Raw genomic sequence first — 9,913 nt, 5'->3', positions numbered from 1 at the left:
TGTGGCAATGTCGCATCGCTGAACCCAAATGGTGCGCCCTCCGATGCTGACACATGAGGCATCTTTACCGCTGCAGCCCCGGAGAGTGCAGGGTACTAAATCCGGGCAGCCTCAAATCAGTGTGTACAAGCTCTATAGAAAACAGCTTGTAAGCGCTGCACTCCTAGCACAGCAGTGGCCGGTAACCTAGGCAACGAGCAGTAAACAAAACTAAAATTCCTCCTCTCCTTGAGAATGAAAAGGATTTTTTAAAAACAAGTAAATCACAAAGCTGCTGCTTTTTATAAACAATTCTTCCCATTGATGAGGTCACTTTTATTGGGCGGCTACTACTAGAGAACAAATGGCGTTTCCACCTGTCATTGACTCCCTTTACATGTGGTAATTAAGCACCAGCAATAACCCCGCGGGTACAGCACATTACGGCCATATACGGAGATGACACGGCCTCTCTGCTCGCTGCCTTGTTACGGTGCACCCCTCCGCTATGCGCTTGGTATGGTCCCGGGTATAAATGCGCACTGCCCCGCGCCCTGGACGCTGTAGTGGCAGCTGTCGGCTGTGAGGTGCAGCAGTCATGGCTTCTTGGAGGTTTCTCAGCTCGTCCGTCGCGCTGTGCCCCGGAGTGCAGGGACCGTGTGCCTCAGCAGACCATGCGTCAGAGCAATGAGCGCTGGAGGTGGGTATGACAGCCATGGTGGACTGTGGCCGCCTCCTGTGTGTGGTGTGAGGACTGCTGTGTATTACTAGGTGTGAGGCTGGAGTGTGCGGTGTCCCCTGTGAAGGGCATAGGACGGGACAGTGTACGTGACTTTGCAGCAGTGTAGTAATGTGCGCCGCCCATCAGCACGTACTCACTGCTCCAGTGACAGCAGGTGACACCCAGGACTGTGACCTTGTGCACGGGGTCTGCCAAGCCCCTGCACAGGTTACACTTCCACTACTGTACCCTCTGTACAGACTGAATTGTCACACAGCTCTGCTGGCTATTGTCCTCTGTTATCAGCCACTTTCAGGTCACTTTGTTTTTTCTTTGTAGTATTCTTGCTATGATCTGTCCTTTTTGTGTCTTTTCTGTTTAGGTATCCCCACTGATGAGGAGTAGGCGACGGGCCTGGAGAGGAAAGTCCTGAACGCTTTGAAGAAGGGAGAGGTATATGACCTAATGAAGATAATTAAGACTGAAATGTACAACTGGGGACGCTAGAGTGCTACTCCCCTCCATTAGAGTGCTACTCCCCTCCATTAGAGTGCTACTCCCCTCCATTAGAGTGCTACTCCCCTCCATTAGAGTGCGTCTAGGACCAGGCTGAGCCATGTTCACACACTTATATCTTACTCCTTGTGTTTACTGTTTGTTTTTGTTTTTTTTACAATTTTCTTGTATTGTGCCAAGTAGTGGACAAACCCTCCTTACTATATCCCTCAGTGTAAAATGGAAACAAACTCCCCTCCTGTGCGGGTGCCATTCTAGCAATGTGAGTGCTGGGTCTCCCTGGTCTCCCATGATATTTGTATACCGTGTGAGTGCTGCAGCCAGTCTGCTGCTAATGGGCCACTGTTCTCACACTTTCCTCTGATGTCCAAAGTTCATCTCCAGGAAGTGTGAGCGAAGCAGCCTGTTAGCGGCTGCTGATTATTCCATATGGGACCGGGAGACCTATTGCTGACACTGTTGGAACGACGCTGGTGTGAAACTGGAGTTTGTTTTATACCGGGTAATACAGCCTTTAAGAAAGGGGTTGTCAAGTCTTTGACAAACCTTTTAATATCCTTGTGTGTTTAGAGGAACAAACATTGGCTTTGCCCACTTCTCAAAGTTGTCTAAGCTGGCTGGGACACACATGTGTCAAGAAACTATTTGCTTTCAGCAACAAAAAGTTGTGCAAAAATGTAGCGAGATTCCAGGTTTTACAGTAGAAACCTGGTGACACTTGATGAGTCTGGGACAAAGTGAAACTGGCTGAAGAGGGGTCCCCGTCTTCAGATGCATCTGTAGGTCTTGTGCTTGTGATGTAAAGTTTGGGTCCTGGTGACATCCCCTATACTTTATTGGTGTAGCTGCTAGTCACACCCCGGTGTATATGGGGCATTATTAGTGACCTGCTAGACAGTCTAGCCACAGGGAACACACATCTGGTCACTTCTGTGTTCTGTAGTCATGCTTCCCAGGTCCTATTTCTTCGCGCTTTTTTATTTAATCCCTTATATAGCGCCTTTAATTCCGAAGCACTTTACCGACATTATCACTGACCCCATTGGGGCTCATAATCTAAATTCTCTATCAGTATGTCTTTGAAGTTTGGGAGTAAATTAGAGGAAACCCACGCAAACACAGGGAGAACATACAAACTCCTTGCAGATGTTGTCCTTGGTGGGATTTGAAGCCAGGACCCTATTACAGAGTGGGGAACTAGGAGAAACTGGATACTTTTTCCAGCGTATAAAACAGGATGGGATATGTAGTCTAGGAATGATGGCCGTATCCACAAATAGGCATGAGAAGAATTTTTTTATTATTATTTATTTATTTTACTATGACCTAAAAACTAACAGGCAGGTAGTTGCTAACTGTCTGTCTGTGCCTGGTGTCTGTCTCTGCCAGCACAGAGCGGTCAGACTGCTCCTGCTGGCGATTCAGCGGCTTCCACGGACGTCTTGTCAACAGAGCAGCTTCTTCTCTTCTGCTCTGTTGACAGCCAGCTTCCTTTTCCCAAAGTAAAAATAAAATGGCCCTGGACAACCCATTTAATGATACTTTGGCAGCATCGTTTAATAACTTTGTTCTACCTTGTTTCTCACTGTGAAGGACTCCAAACATCTGTCATGTGGCAACAACTCAAGGGGTAATGCCACCAGATTACTTTTTTTACGTTCTTTCTCATGCACCCTCTCCACAGGTCCTCAGTGCATATGGATGTCATAAAGCAGAATGGGGTGCTAACCATGTACCCATCACTTTAGACATCATAGTGGGGAGGAAGGGTTTCTCCTGCTGTTGACATACTTGGCCTCCATTACATTGATCACTGCTGGCAGGAGTATTATAATAAGTTTGTCCTACGACAGCTTCTTTCCAGACCTTCTTATAAGATGGTGTTCTTGCTTCAACACACGGTAAATAGTGCAGGTCTGAGATTAGGCAATGTACTGTATAGCTGTGCATGGGATATATTGTGCTGATTTCAGTGGATCAACCATGTAAGTACAGCAGTGCCTATCATGAGTTTCAGGCCTTGTTCCAGTTATTCCTTTGTTTCCAGGAGAAGTAAAGCAAATGACCGACCTCTTATACAAATGTGGATTAAGGTCAAAGTCCATAATGAGTCCTTTGCAGGAATCTCTCAGTGTATCTGGATTCATGACAAGACATTGCTAAATTATTTTGTTCAGTGTCTTTAAATAAACATTTGTGTTCTTTACATATACAGGTGCATCTCACAAAATTAGAATATCATCAAAAATTTAATTTATTTCAGTTCTTCAATACAAAAGCTGAAACTGATATTATAGTCATTACAAACATAGTGATCTATTTCAAGTGTTTATTTCTTTTAATGTTGATGATTATGGCTTACAGCCAATGAAAACACAAAACTCATTATCTCAGTAAAGTAGAATAATTAATAAAAAACACCTGCAAAAGCTTCCTAAGCGTTTAAAAGGGTCCCTTAGTCTGTTTCAGTAGGCTCCACAATCATGGGGAAGACAGCTGACTTGACAGATGTCCAGAAGGCAGTCACTGACACAATCCACAAGGAGGATAAGCCACGAAAGGTCATTGCTAAAGAATCTGGCTGTTCAGAGTGCTGAATCCAAGCATATTAATGGAAAGTTGAGTGGAACAAAAAAGTGTGTAGAAAAAGGTGCACAAGCAATCGGGATAACCGCAGCCTTGAAAGGCTTATTAACAAAAGGCCGTTCAAAAATTTTGGGGAGACTCACAAGGAGTGGACGGCTGCTGGAGTCATTGCTTTAAGAGCCACCACACACAGACGTATCCAGGACATGGGCTACAAGTGTCGCATTCCTTGTGTCAAGCCACTCATGACCAATAGACAACGCCAGAAGCGTCTTACCTGAGCCAAGGAGAAAAAGACCTGGATTGTAGCTCAGTGGTCCAAGGTGGTGTTTTCAGATGAAAGTAAATTTTGCATTTCATTTGGAAATCAAGGTCCCAGAGTCTGAAGGAAGAGTGGAGAGGCCACAATCCAAGCTACTTGAGGTCTAGTGTGGAGTTTCCACAATCAGTGATGGTTTGGGGAGCAATGTCATCTGTTCGTGTAGGGCCACTGTGTTTTATCAAGACCAAGGTCAGCGCAGCCGTCTACCAGGAAACTTTATTGCACTTCATGCTTCCCTCTGCTGATAAGATTTTTGGAGATGGAAATTTCATTCTCCTGCAGGACTTGGTACTTCTGGCAGTGTGGACAGGTGCCAATACCTGGTTTACAAACAGTATCACTATGCTTGATTGGCCAGCAAACTCGCCTGACCTTAACCCCATAGATTCTCTATGGGGTATTGTCAAGAGGAAACATTTTTCAAGCTGTTATAAAGTATTCTAATTTACTGAGATAATGACTTTTGTGATTTCTTTGGCTGTAAGCCATAATCATCAACATTAACAGAAATCAACACTTGAAATAGATCACTGTTTGTAATGACTCTATATAATGAGTTTCACTTTTTGTATTGAAGAACTGAAATAAATACATTTTTTGATATTCTAATTCAGTGAGATGCACCAGTAAGTGGTATAACACTTACAACTCATTTTGTCTTTTTAAGGATCCTTTTAATGTCCTCAAGCCAAAATCCTATGCAGGAACCAAAGAGAATCCACACATTGTGCCATCAGTCAATAAGCAGAGACTTGTGGGCTGCATATGTAAGTTTCTTTGCTACACGTTTCATTTCAGTGTAAAACTTATAGAAAGGGTGATTAACCCCTGAAAGCTGTACAGATTTGTCATGAGCACATGTCACTTTGGGCTGTGTGCCAGATATGTACACCATGCCAATTAACCCATCAGATACCACAGTCAATCACAACAGCAGCATCTAAGTGGTTAAAAGGGAGAATACTCACTCTTTAACACTATCTGCTCATCGCGATTGTAATCGTGGGTGCCAATAGTTTGCATTGCACCCTGAGGTCATCAGATGACCTCGGGGTACAGTGGCCTGTTGGACCCTCTTTATGGCAGTGTCTAACAGACTGAGTCAGTGAAAATCTAACAGGTCTCATGCACTGTATTGTGAGTACTGCGTGAGTACTGCAGTGTATGGGACCAGGAATTGGTGAGAAATGTTCATGTTCCACAGTGGTACTAGGTTAAAGTAAAAGGATTAAATAAAATGCATGTATTAAATAAAGTATAATTACTCTTAACTTTCCCACAAAGAAAAATCCCCCACCTAGCTCTTGTGGTAAATAAGTTTCAGCTTCTAGAATATGGCGATGCAAAAACAAATTAATGTTTGTAAAATATTGTTTTTAGTGTGCAGAAGTAGCAAAGCATAAAGAGCTAAAACTGGTATCCTTATAATCATACTGAACCAAACAATAAATCATTCTTACTACTAATAGCTTTTACCACACAGTGAACCACATAAAAATATATAAAACCAATAACTGAATTGCTGTTCTTTGTTTTTTTGTTCATCCTGCATCTGTGTAAAAAGTGATCAAAAGAATGTTCTGTATCCCAAAATGGTACTTAAAAAAGGATCAAACTCCTCCTGCAAAAATAAGCTCTCGTACAGCTCTTGGCCAGATAAGTTGTTGCTCTCAGAATGTAGACCAAAATTTTTTTTTTTATAAATCTGACATCGCTGTAAATGTATTGAACAGAATAATAAAGCAGTCTTATCACTTATACCACACGAAAATTGCGTAAAATTTAAAAACTATTTTACTGCTGTTTTTGTTCATTCTGATTCCCAATAATCTGAATAAGGCTCGGTTCACATTTATCCTGTGCTCTCCACTGAGCACTTGCGTCTGGGTTTCAGTGTAAATTCCCCAAAAAATGTGATTCAGATAGAACCCCCAACTGAACCACTTGCTATAATGAGGCAGGTGGTCACTTTGGACTCCATCTGGTCTGTGTTCCACCAAAGTCCCATCAGTTTAGGTGTCTTTTTAGCGCACAAGTGTGGGTGACCACTGTTCTGTGCATGTCTCAAGATGGATACCACCGGAACAGATGCCAAACTGAGTCCAAAGTGTCTCCACCTGCCTCATTATGGAGAGCGGTTGCATTGGGGGGTTTCATCTAAATCACATTTTTGTAGGATTTACACGGAAACTCCAGCGTAAGTGCTTAGTGTAGAACACAATAATATGATCCCAGCCTTCTATTGAAAACAAGGGATGTCCCCCAAAATATTACCAATAAAACACTAACTTAGACCTGAGTGGAGTTTTGTGCAGGATATCTGTCACTGGAAACATAGGGGGTCCCACATTACTGGTAGAACAAAGACTCTTGAAAAGCGACGGATCCCAACCCATCAAATAAAATCCAGTGAAATCTGTGCTTCCAAATTCCCCTCCTTCTGAGCCCCCCTATGCCTAAACCACAGTAAGCGGCCACATGTTTGGCATTATTGTAGCTGGGAGAGTGCACTTAACAATTTACGGGGTGTATGTCTCCATAAGCTCAAGCTGGGCACAATATATGGGGCTACTACACTGTATGGGGGCACAATGTATGGGCATTTAAGTGGCAGATTTGCAATTCTCAAGGGGAAAAAAGCCTGGCGTGTATGTTGCAAAGCAAACTCCTGTGGGCCAAAATAGTTACTGCAGCTGTAGATGAATTCATTGAAAGGTACAATTTCTAAAATGGGGTCATTTTGTGCGTTTTTCTATTGACACCTTCGGGGTTCCGCAAATGTCACCTGCAAAACTTGTGCACCAAATAGCGCTCCTTCCTTCTCAGCCCTGACGTGTGGCCTAACAGTAACTTCTGATGACATATGGGGCATTGCTGCATTTGGGAGAAATTGCTCAATAAATTATGGGGTCCAGTTTCACCTAATAACCCTTGTGTAAATGACAAACTTTCAGCTAATAAAAAATGTACAGTTCTACCACTAAAATGTTAGTTCCATGTCCCCATATCGCAAAATTCTGTGAGGCACCTGTGGGTTCAAAATACTCACTACACCCCTAGATGAATTCCTTAGGCAGTGGAGTTTCCAATATGGAGTCACCGGGGGGTGGTGGGTGTTTCTGCTGTTCTGGCATTTCAAGGGCTTGGCTAATGGAGTCCACAATCTATTAAAACAAAGTCTGCGTTTTAAAAGCCAAGTAGCGCTCCTTCCCATCCGATCCCTCCGTGTGCTCAAATAGCAGTTTACACCCCCATATGGGGTACTACCACGTTTAGATATACTGGTCATACACACATCTAGAATAATGTACAAGACCATAAACTCACAGAAATCCGCTCAAAGGGATTGAATCTAGAAAACTGGTATAAAATACAAAAAAATATACTGTATAATTCCAATGGCCCTGCAATCACTCTTTACCTATTTATAGAAGTCCATATATTCCAGCCGCCTAAGCAATGCCTGTTCAGGTTCAGATAGTTGTGTATATTGTTGTTGAAAGTTCTAAGAGAAAATGCCATTATTTTTTAAAATGGTGGATATTGCAGCAGCATGATGAAGTCTGGCACCAATGTGAATTTTAAAGGACTCAGTTTGTAGTTGTACAATAAATTCAAGCACTAAAACATAACCTTTTATCATTTTCTTTCTTCCAGGTGAAGAAGATAATTCTCAAGTTATCTGGTTCTGGGCCCATGATGGGCAGGTAAATCGCTGCCCACAGTGTGGCTCTCACTACAAGGTTGTCCTTTATGAGCTTCCACACTGAAGAGGACTTGTATTACTATTGACAGCCATATGTTAAAAAGTTAAAAAATCTTTTATTAAATACTTGATATATTGTAATGTGTTTTATTTTCATTAGCATTGGTCGTGCATACAGAACAATACTTAAAAAAGCTAACGTTCTCCCATCCTTTGAATTGGAGTTGACAAAGGTCTGTAAGAATTTGGCAGTTTGGATGGGCAAGATGCGTTCTGTGGTCTGGATCTCCACTCTGGCTTCCACTAGTGGCTTCTGCAGGATAAATTATAGGAGTGGTTCGAAACTAATAAGGATTTTAATCCTAAATGTCTTTCTATTGTACTAATCTAATCGCTCTTCTAATTGACTTTAAGAAGTCACTGCTGTTCCCTCTTTAGTTTAACTTTTTTTTTTACCTACTTTGTTTTGATGACATTTTTTGAGAATCCCCAGAATCTCCTGGTTATCTGGGAGCCTTGGCTTGGTCACTGCCGCAGCCCCTGTCTCCACCCTGAAACACGGAGTCATCATTGACATCAGTTTCAGGGGTAGGGTTATTCCCTGCTGTACAGAGCATGTGACGGTTGTCCATTCTGACTCTGTATGAGCTTCCTTGTCACTGTGTAGTACTTTCAATGCACACAGTGTGCTCCCTCGCTAGCCCTAATGGGAAGAGACTAGCCGACAAGAGTGCACTTGGTGTGCATTGTAAGGTGAGGGGACATGCAGAGTACAGCAGGGACTGCCCACCCCCTGAAGCGGATGTCACTGACTCTTCATTTCAGGGTGGAGATAAACTGTTAAATTTTAAATAAAAACTCCCTTTTAGATAAGCTATTAGAATCTTACTACATAAAGATCTTAATGTTGAGGTGAGTCCGAGAAAAGAATCAGCTGACGGTGGAGTCATGTTGTAGATGATAAAAGGGAGTGTTTTCCTATTGAATTTTTAAACGGCTTAACCCTGTCAGCCATGCCAAGTCGTTGCCTTATCCTTAAAGGGATCGAGCCACCATAAAGAATACAGTTAACCAACCAGAAAAGGTGGAAATAATTTTGTTATTTAGTGATTCAAAATTATGCTTCATTCAAAAGATACCAAACTTTTTTATTTTTTTGAATTCGGCTTTCTGGCGCCCCCTGGTGTTGTTCCATTCCGTTTTGGTAGTGGGTGATCAGCTGGTCGCGTTTGCACAGTGCCTGTCATAAGAGCCCCCCCCAAGTCCACACCCGCAGTGTGCACAATGTATTCTGTCACAAGTCTGACAGTCTGCTGTAAGCACAGTGTGTGATTCACCCCCTCCCCCTGCACTCACAGCTCCCCTCCCAGTGAGATGGTTCTGCTTCACAGCCTAAGCGCAGAAGGTGTGTCTCTGCTATTGTGCTTACAAGTCTGTGATGTGAGGAAGAACCATCTCACTGGGAGGGGAGCTGTGAGTGCAGGGGGAGGGGGTGAATCACAGACACTGTGCTTACAGCAGACTGTCAGACTTGTGACAGAATACATTGTGCACACTGCAGTTGGGGGGGCTCTTATGACAGGAACTGCAAACTCGACCAGCTGATCACCCACTACCAGGACATATTGGAATAAAGTCAGGGGGCGCCAGAGAGCAGAATTCAAAAAAATGAAAGCTTGGTATCTTTTGAATGGAGCATAATTTTGAATCACTATAAATTACAAAACCATTTATTTCTCCCTTTTCTGGTTGGTTAACTGTATTCTTTATGGTGGCAGAACCCCTTTACCCCCGAGGGTGGTTTGCACGATAATGACTAGGCAAATTTTTACAATTCTGACCACTGTCACTTTATGAGGTAATTACTCAAACGCTTCAACGGATCCCCCTGATTCTGAGAATGTTTATTTTTTCGTGACATATTGTACTTCATCATAGTGGTAAAATTCCTTCGATATCACTTGCGTTTATTTGTGAAAAGCTCGGAAAATTTAGCAATTTTCAAAATTAATTTTTATGCCGTTACATCAGAGAGATGTCACACAAAATAGTTAATAAATAACATTGCCCACATGTCTACTTT

The 9,913-nt window shown here is 42.7% G+C and overlaps 1 pseudogene; it reads left to right on the top strand.

Annotated features, from left to right (window-relative positions):
* The first annotated feature begins 268 nt into the window (after positions 1 to 268).
* LOC141273594 (cytochrome c oxidase subunit 5B, mitochondrial-like) lies at positions 269 to 7,971 on the top strand (annotated as a pseudogene).
* The last annotated feature ends 1,942 nt before the right edge of the window (positions 7,972 to 9,913 follow it).

This window comes from Phyllobates terribilis, unplaced genomic scaffold (assembly GCF_046119375.1).
Source record: "Phyllobates terribilis strain yellow unplaced genomic scaffold, ASM4611937v1 Scaffold_5__5_contigs__length_657084704, whole genome shotgun sequence".
NCBI classification, from domain to species: domain Eukaryota; kingdom Metazoa; phylum Chordata; class Amphibia; order Anura; family Dendrobatidae; genus Phyllobates; species Phyllobates terribilis.
The sequence above is the reverse complement of the archived record's forward strand: the minus strand, read 5'-3'. Positions and strand labels throughout refer to the sequence as shown.